We start from the raw sequence: 8,750 nt of genomic DNA, 5'->3' as shown, positions 1-8,750 counted from the left end.
TCTTCCTCCGTTGGTTCATAGCCTAAGCCAAAGGGAGTAGATTTGTTGGGTAAAGGGTGGAATGTGCATTCCTTCTTCCTTATGCCCAATGGGGTTCCTGGGAAATAACCTTGAGCTAACAGCATTCTAGGGACGACATGGGATGCGCGTGGGTCTAGGAATGCTGGATCATAATCTTCGACGAACTAGATTGCTTCATCCATTTGAAACTTATAAAGGTCGTCGGCAGTCTCGGCCGTTCCAACCATAGTACAATTGACGTCGAGGGGAGGGGCGCGGATTTCCAGTATTACCCCGTTATGGTTAAGTTTAACCATTTGGTGCAAGGTAGAAGCCACACCTCCCAAGTCATGGAGCCAAGGTCGCCCCAAGAGGAGGTTGAAAGTGGGCTTGATGTCGATTATTTGAAACTCTGTGGTGCGTGCCACAGGCCCGGTTTGTATGGTAAGGTTGATTTTTCCCAACACAGGCCTTCGAGAGTTATCATAGGCTCGTACCCCTTGCGTGGAGGTTTGGAAATCGCCGTTTCCTAGCCCCAAGCAATGGGCGGTTCGCAATGGGCAAACGTTAACCGCTGAACCGTTGTCTACGAGCGCTAGGAGGATGTTTTTTCCTTTGCATCCGACCACTAGATAGAGGGCTTTATTATGATCACCCCCCTCCTTGGGCAAGTCTTTGTCAGTGAAAACTATGGCCTTTTCTCCAGCATCTCTCGTGACGTGGCTAACCAATGAGTCAGGTGTAATATCTGTAGGTACCGAGATGAGGTCAAGTGAGCAGATAAGCTTTTCGCGATGTTCCTTTGAAGTACACATGAGGTCCCAGATGGTAATCTCGGCCTTGGTTCTTTTTAGCTGCTTCAAGAGAGGATTTTCAATGACTTCCGCGACGGTGGTGTGCCGTCCATTCTCAGGAGTTTGTCTTCCGCGACGGGCCAAGTTTCAGTAAAGAGGTCCTGGCCCGAGACTTGAGACAGGTATATATCTTCAGCATCATCATCCCACACACCGCACACTTCTCTCTCGATTCGATCCATAGGGACCACAGCGAGTGGTGCACCTTGAGGTGTAATATACACTGTAGGGTCGAAGTTCTAATTTTCTGGTTGGTCGAGAGAGAGGTGACAAGAGCCGAGTGGGCTTTTGTTGTTGTTGGGTTTGCCAACGTTAGGGAGTGGTATCACTTCATCCTCTATCCTGTCCTGGATCGTATGTTTTAGGGCCTAGGAGTTTTCAGTGTCATGCCCATTTCCTTGATGGAATTTGCAGTAAGTACCTTCGACCCAATATTTGTTCTTGACAGGAGGGTCACGGGTGGGTCCTATAGGCCTTAACTTTTCTTGGTTGGTTAGTCTTTCAAAGGCTTGTACCAAAGTCGACCCGAGTGGGGCAAACTTTCGGTCTCGGACCCATCTTCCAGGGTTTCTTCGGGCGGGAGTCTCCTCTACGGCATGGACTTCTTGGGCTTGGGATGTGTTGCCCCTGTTGTAGGCGTTGCTTTTGTATGCGGGTTTACTTTGTATTGTTTTTGCGAGGTCATCCTCGATCTTTATTCCCACATCATAAACTCTTTTGAAAGTGACAAGTCCCAGGTACCTAAGGTGTTGTCTTTAAGCCGGGTCTAGGTTGTCGATGAATTTTTGGACCAATTCATTTTCGGGAGGCCTATTGATTAGCTGGGCCGCCTGGTCCCTCCATCTAGCAAAGTAGGTTGTGAAACTTTCATTTTTCTTTTGGAAGAGAACTTCCAGCTCGCGCATGGTGACTTGAAAATCCATGTTCGACGAGTATTGCTTGATCAAGACATTGACAAAGTCTTCCCAAGTGGGGAAGAGCTTAGGGTCCTGGTGGTAGTATCATTTGAGCGGCACAGGTTCCAAGGACAAAGGGAAGGCAGGTAAATACATGGACTTATCTACGCCTTTCAAGTTCATAGCATTCACAAATCTCAATAGATGATCACGGGGGTTGTCTGTGGCTTTAAACTTTGGTAAGTCAGATGAACTAAACTTTTCCGGTAGTTTGCCAGGAAAAGGTTCAGGATCAAGGGAGAAGTACTTGCTCCCCATGGTTTGCTATAGGACCATTTTTTCAATCCTCTTCTCGTTATCGAGGTCTTTTTGGCTTGTGCAGCCGCTAAGGCTTCGTTTTCCATTTTCAGTTGGCCCATGAGTTGGGTCATTTGGGCCATCTTGTCTCGCAATTCTTCGATGGACATGTTTGAGGGTGCGAATCGAGGTTGGGGAAGCGGAGATCCTTGAAATGAGGGATGACGGACGGAGCTTGGAGTCACTAAACCTGGTGTTGGCGATGTATCTTCGGGACGCACTAACCTTTGATTTCCTGATCGGCACCAAGTGGCAGGACCAGTCCTATGCATAAGATAAGCTAAAGTTTAGGCCCCAAAGTTTCAAGCATTACTTAGTCTAGACTTTGACTCTCTCTATTGGTTTCTTCGCTCTTTCCTTTGTTGGTACACTTTTGGTTCTTTTTTTTTTGGTCATTCTTTGGATTTTCAAAACACTTGCCCATTGTGACATTCATAGTTATTGGCATGTTCGGTTTTGGTGCCGAGCATTGTCGTCGTAGGAGGCCTAACAACAACTCGAAGAGTTATTTATATATTTTTAGTCGCTTTAAGAATCGAGTGCTTTTCATACGCCCTTGCAGCAATTTTTACGAACGGTTTATTTTTTGCTACATATTTTTTGCGCGGGCACCGAGGCTGCTGCGCCTGACCAAAAGTCCAGGCAGCAACTTCAGCGCCCAGCGTAGGGCGTGAGAAATTTTGGCGCCCAGCCAGGGGCGCTGAAAATGCGTCCCTGGTTGGTTCTCGTTTTCTGTTTACGTCTACTTTTGTTTATGCGACTTTGATTTAGCGTGCTTGCCTAATAACGTCCTTACGCGTTGTGCAGCATTTGTGGGATTCGTTACAGGCCATCCCGAGCGTCGCTTATTCTTGTGGTGATCGTTCGGGTTTGCGGAACACGTATCTTGCTATAACTCTTTGGCCAATTGGTTTATGAATGTTTGGGCAATTTTTTTTTTAAGGTCGTTGGTTTTCTAACATTGTTTGTCACACACAATCACATATTTCGCTACACATAACTAACATTACATCATGAGGCAATAATAATATGTTATGTAGTTTATGATAGGCTTCTATGGGTAGTTTTTGCGCCTGGCTTGGTACCGCTTCTATTGCAGATCCAACACATGCCCCGGTCGAGGTAGTGCCTTTAACAGACGAATTTCGCCCAAGAGGCCAATCACGATCTAAGCCAAGGGGGCATGCACCAATGAGATGGACCTAATGGGCGAGCGATTGGGTTTGGGACGGGTGTACTACTAGCGAAAGTGCCGAGTGGATAGCATTCGAAGCGTATGCACCCCCCGGTTGGCGATGGGTATCCTTAGTCCCAACTCCCGAGATGAAACATCCAAGGGAGCCAAGATTCGTTATGCAGTTCTGTCCGTTCACATTAATATGCTGATTTTCAGGTCGTCCCAACTGGATGGGGAAATAAATACGGGGTAGGATCGTTTCACCCTTCGGCTATTTTGATTACCTACGAGCACGAGTATTTCCTTCACTATCCCCAGTGGAGTCGCCAATGTGAGGGGGTCGAAAAAGCACGAGGCTAATGCGTGACCTTGTCCCTCGTGGGTGTGACGTTTCTTTTTGTCAAATCAAGTGTAATTGGATTTCCTGTGAGTTTACACCCAATTGACTAGTAATATAGGAGTCACCATTCAGTTTTTAACGACAATGAGAAAAACTGACAAAACCCGGTTATCGTGACATAAAGGGAGTGCAATTATGTTTGACCACGACGGCCGTAGGTTCCCTTGTGATCCCTGGTGTGGGGATCTCTCAACATACACCCGCAAGGTAGAGATTGAGGGTTCGGGGGACTGTAACTACCGAGAGGAGTACTCGCTCTTCGATAACTCCAGAGGCAGGATATCCTTACTAGCTCAGCATAAATAATTGAAGGGACATGCGTTAACTATTAAACCAATCTGAGTTGATTTTAACAATATGCAACATATAGTACTAGATCGATCGCGATTATCTGATTTAGATTGTTTTAAGGGACCTAGCATGATAATCCAATTTCTCAACATATTATCTTTATTAGGCGTGATAGAACAATCAGATTTAATTAGTTTAACAGTTCATAAAAGGGCGAGGAAAGCAATTAAACCATGGAAAAGGGACACATTACGACGCACCCTTGAGAGGTGCGTCACGGTTCTCAGAAAACTAACCACTTTGACTTTGCTATTTCCCCTTTTATTTAACGAATCTCAAATTATAGGACAGGATACGTTCTGTTCGATGTTTGGATCGATTGCGACAGAACGCGTGATCAGTTTTACAGCGTGAGGCTTAGGCTTAGGGATTTAGAGTCAATACTCAGAATAATAATTGTGTGTTGTTGTTCCTTTCACGTCGAACTTAGGGCCCTATTTATAGAAAAGAGTTCGTGGAAAGATAGAATTGTAGAACTCTAATCCACGAGGAATTAGGAAAGAACACATCCCAGGTATTTTCAGCGCCCAGGGCTGGGCGCCGAAGATTTCGGCGCCCAGAGCCAGGCGTTGAAAATAGGATCTGGGCCGTTTCTTTGTCAGATTAGGATTCTTAGAATCTGGAGTGTATGAGACTTTAATTGAGTCTTTTAGTGCGTATTAATTTTATGATGGAATGCATCTGGGCCCGTTACGAACTCTAGGCTCGTTAGGATTTTAATTAATACGTGACTCTTATTTTCGAATCGTATTAGGAATAGGATTCTCTCGCAATTTCTATCTCATTTAGGATTTATGTTGGAGTGCAACACCTAATTCTGACAGGTTTCTATCTTTTATGACTTGCCACTTTTAACAACTACACATTACGGCAGTTACTATTTTGAGTAGGCTTCCATAGGTTTAACAACTACACATTTCATAAATAGCAGGTTTCGGGTGAAATGAAAAGGGGAATTGAGATTCGTTATTTTATAGGAGATGCGTTGTCAAGTGGAGATTTGTGTTCTCATCATCGAACCTTCCCTTTCGGGAATGGGGACAAAAGTAGGTGTCTACACATATACCAATCTCTAATTGATCTAAGTGAAGATCAACTAGATTGAGATCAAGAAAAACTTATGGTACTTCAAAAGGTACATAAGAAAAGTTCTTGATTCAAGGAAATAAAGATATGCTAAATATTGATGCTACAAGCATAAACACTGGCAAAGGATCAAGCAAGATTCCTTTGGAGATAACCATTGACAAGGACGAGCTATAGAGCATCGTGTTTTGAAATGGCAACATGGATTGGAGACCATGAGTTGTTGTGTGGGAAATTAAAAGAATAATTTCTATGTTCTAAGATACAGATGGAAAGTCTTCCACATATCTATGGACTGCTTGGATAAGTAAATCCAAACAAAGCATCTCTAGCAACCTATACAGTTGAAGTAAAAGTAATTATTGCCTAAGAAGCAATGAAACATGGTTGTTTAAGTTAAAGAGTTCTTCACTGAACTTGGGTGGATCACATGTCTGCTGACTTGATGGTTCTTCATTGCAAAATGCGTAGAACCACTATCGAAGTAAGAAAGACTAGATCACATAATAAACAAACTCAAAAGATCTTATCCTCATATCTCGAAGAACATTCGATGAAAAGGATATTAAGATTGGCAAAGCATGATAACAAAACCTATGCAACAAGTGAGAAGCAACACTCACATTGTATCACTGGAAATCAAGCATAGCTTTGAATTCCATGAACTATTTTAAAGATGGGTTTGAGGCCCATGGTTGTAAAACATTAGGGTTGAACATTTATCATATATGAAATGTATTTTCATATTCCATTTAATCATGGTTTAGTATTAAATGATGAGTCCCACCAATTTGACGATATATTCAAGATAGACTGTCAGGACCAGTCCTGTGACTAAGAAATGTCTATCAAGTGAACTTGAATGTCAAAAGTTGAAAAAGGTCCCTGGTCGGAGTTTTCTATAAAGATGGACGCATAGAAAACGTTAGACGACTAGAATTCAAGATGACTAGTAGTTCTGTTTCTTGAACTATGTGGACACGGGAATGTCGTAATCATTTGCATAGATACTTACTTTGGGAATACTAGTATCGAACAGACCTATGAAGCTTTACTGTAAGAGATGAAAATCCGTCATAAGTAAATTTCATTAAAATTATTAGACACTAATCCTCAATACCTGAGTGATTTGAGATTACTTGTTTGAGAACTGCTTACTTTGACGTTGTCAACCGTCGCACCGTAAAAGGAGGCTATAAAGGCAACGCTCAGGTAATCACCTATCAAACGAAGTCTAATCTCAAGATCGCAAGATTGGGATTGTCCTCCCATAAATCGGGATGAGATGCTGAAAGTTGTACAAGTCCACTCGGAGAGCTAGAAACTGTAAAATGCATGGCCGTGCTCAGATGAATCATAGGCTATGATTATATGTTTATTTGATCAGTTGAACTCTGAAACCGAGAAACACCTCTGGACATAATAAGGATGACAACTCTTACCTTATGTTCAAGAGCAAGCATCGAGCGACAAAGGAATTAGGAAATGCACACTTATCCCTAAGGACAAGTGGGAGACTGAAGGAAATAATGCCCTTGGTCCAAGTATGCATTTAATGATAAGTCTAATAAATGCGGTTCAGTATTAATTAAAAAGTTAATAATTCAATGAGATCAAGTGAGCTGAATGCCTAGCTAGAGGCCGCTTCAGTTCAAGTGGAATTAATGATATTAATCCACAGCTTACTCTTGACTGAACACGTAGGGTCACACAAATAGTACGTAAACGGATCAAGTATTTAATGGCATTAAATACTCTATCTATGGATATTCGGAATCGACGGATCTTGGTTTCAGTGGGAGCTGAGATCGTCAAAGGCAAGTAAATGAATAGTCCGGAAACGATGATATTGCGGCAAACAGAAATATGGATCGTATCGGAAATATAAATATTATCCAAGTCGTAGATGTTGCCGGAAACGGAAACATGGTACGTATCGGAAAATATTATCGGAAATGGAAATATTACCGGAATCGGAAATATTGCCGGAAACGGAAATATTGTCAGAATCGGAAATATGATCGGAATCGGAAAATAATTCCGTAAACGGAAATATTAAATATTTGTTCGAAACGGAAATTAATCCCGGAATCGTAAATGTTAAATATTGTTCCTATCGGAAATGAATTCTGGAATCGGGAATTTAATCGGAAGCGTATCGTACGAATTAGCATCGGACGAGGCTTGCTAGACGAAGGCCCAGCACGAAGCCAGGCCGTCGCCCAGCTAGCCACACGCATCAAACAAACACGCCAAGGCCTCGACCAAGCCCAGCGCAAGGCCAGGCCCAGCCAAGGCTTGGCGCGCGAGCACGGATCAGCGAATGGGCTGCGAGCATGGGCCTCGGTGTCGTGCAGCTCGCGTGGGCCGCGAGGCATGCGCACGGGCTGTGCGGTGCTCGTGCGGTTCTCGTGTGCGTGCTATACGAATCCTAAAGCTATCGGAATTCGTGCTATGATTAAATCCTAATCCTAAAAGATAAAATTAATTATTTAGAATTCTAAAAGGATTCTAATTAATTAATTAAGTATTCTAACAGGATTCGAAATCCTTTCCATGGTTCTATAAATATTTGCCTATGGTCATAAATTTATACACGAGTTTTTTAACAAGTATTCATACAATTAAAGCAGTGATTTTTGAGCAGAAAAATCAGTCATATTACTTGCCCATATTAGCCGAAAATTATAGTACCTTAAGGGCGATTCTAGTTGGTCAATCTTAAGGCGGATCCGGACGTGCTGTGGACTATCTACGGAGGGATGACACTTGGAGTCCTAAAGACTTGTTCTTGTTCGGTTCGGGCGCAGCTAGGGAGGGCACGCTACAAAGTGTATGCACCTAAATTATGCTAACTGATTATGTGTAAATAATATGTTTCCTGGCATGAAGGTTTTTCCGCATGATTTATGTTTTTCATATGTATCATAACCTAACACTTACATCAGTAACTAAGGAGCTTTCGGTTCATAACACGTTTACACAATTTTTGTCTTGCACAGAGTACAAAAGATTAGCTAGTCAAGTGATCGAAGAAGAAGAAGAAGAAGAAGAAGAAGAAGAAGAAGAAGATGATAGAAGAAGAAGAAGAAGAAGATGATGATTAAGATTAATGTTGTTAGTTTATTCATGCTTTTTTTTGGGCAAGTAGAAATACATTTCAACCGAAATCAAATACAACCTAAGTTCTAAAAAGAAGTAGGGAAACCTTCTAAGAAAGACTCCATATACAACTTAAAAGAACAAACAAAAAGCCTTAACAAAGGCCTAAGCTACCTCTCTTTATAGAGAATCAAACCATTCTTGATCACTACTATTCACTCTCTTTCTATTTACATGTATATCTCTACTTTTTACATTGTATTGTACCTCTCTTACTATTGTATCTATACATTCTATGCTATCATTCAACAATGAATTGTTCTTGTTTTTCCAAACCTTGTAAATCATAGCAGCCAGTGCATTGATGAGACCCTCTTTTTGAAAAAGAGAACCTTTGTATGTCTGCGCTAAATCATAAGCTCATGCAAATTTCCTCTTTTGTTCGCTATTCCTAACCATTGCATTTCACTTGTACACCTCTCTACATACACACAATTCCCTGACATGTGATTGTGAGTCTTGGAATG

The sequence above is a fragment of the Spinacia oleracea genome, chromosome 5 (genome assembly GCF_020520425.1).
Source record: "Spinacia oleracea cultivar Varoflay chromosome 5, BTI_SOV_V1, whole genome shotgun sequence".
NCBI lineage: Eukaryota > Viridiplantae > Streptophyta > Magnoliopsida > Caryophyllales > Amaranthaceae > Spinacia > Spinacia oleracea.
The sequence above is the reverse complement of the archived record's forward strand: the minus strand, read 5'-3'. Positions refer to the sequence as shown.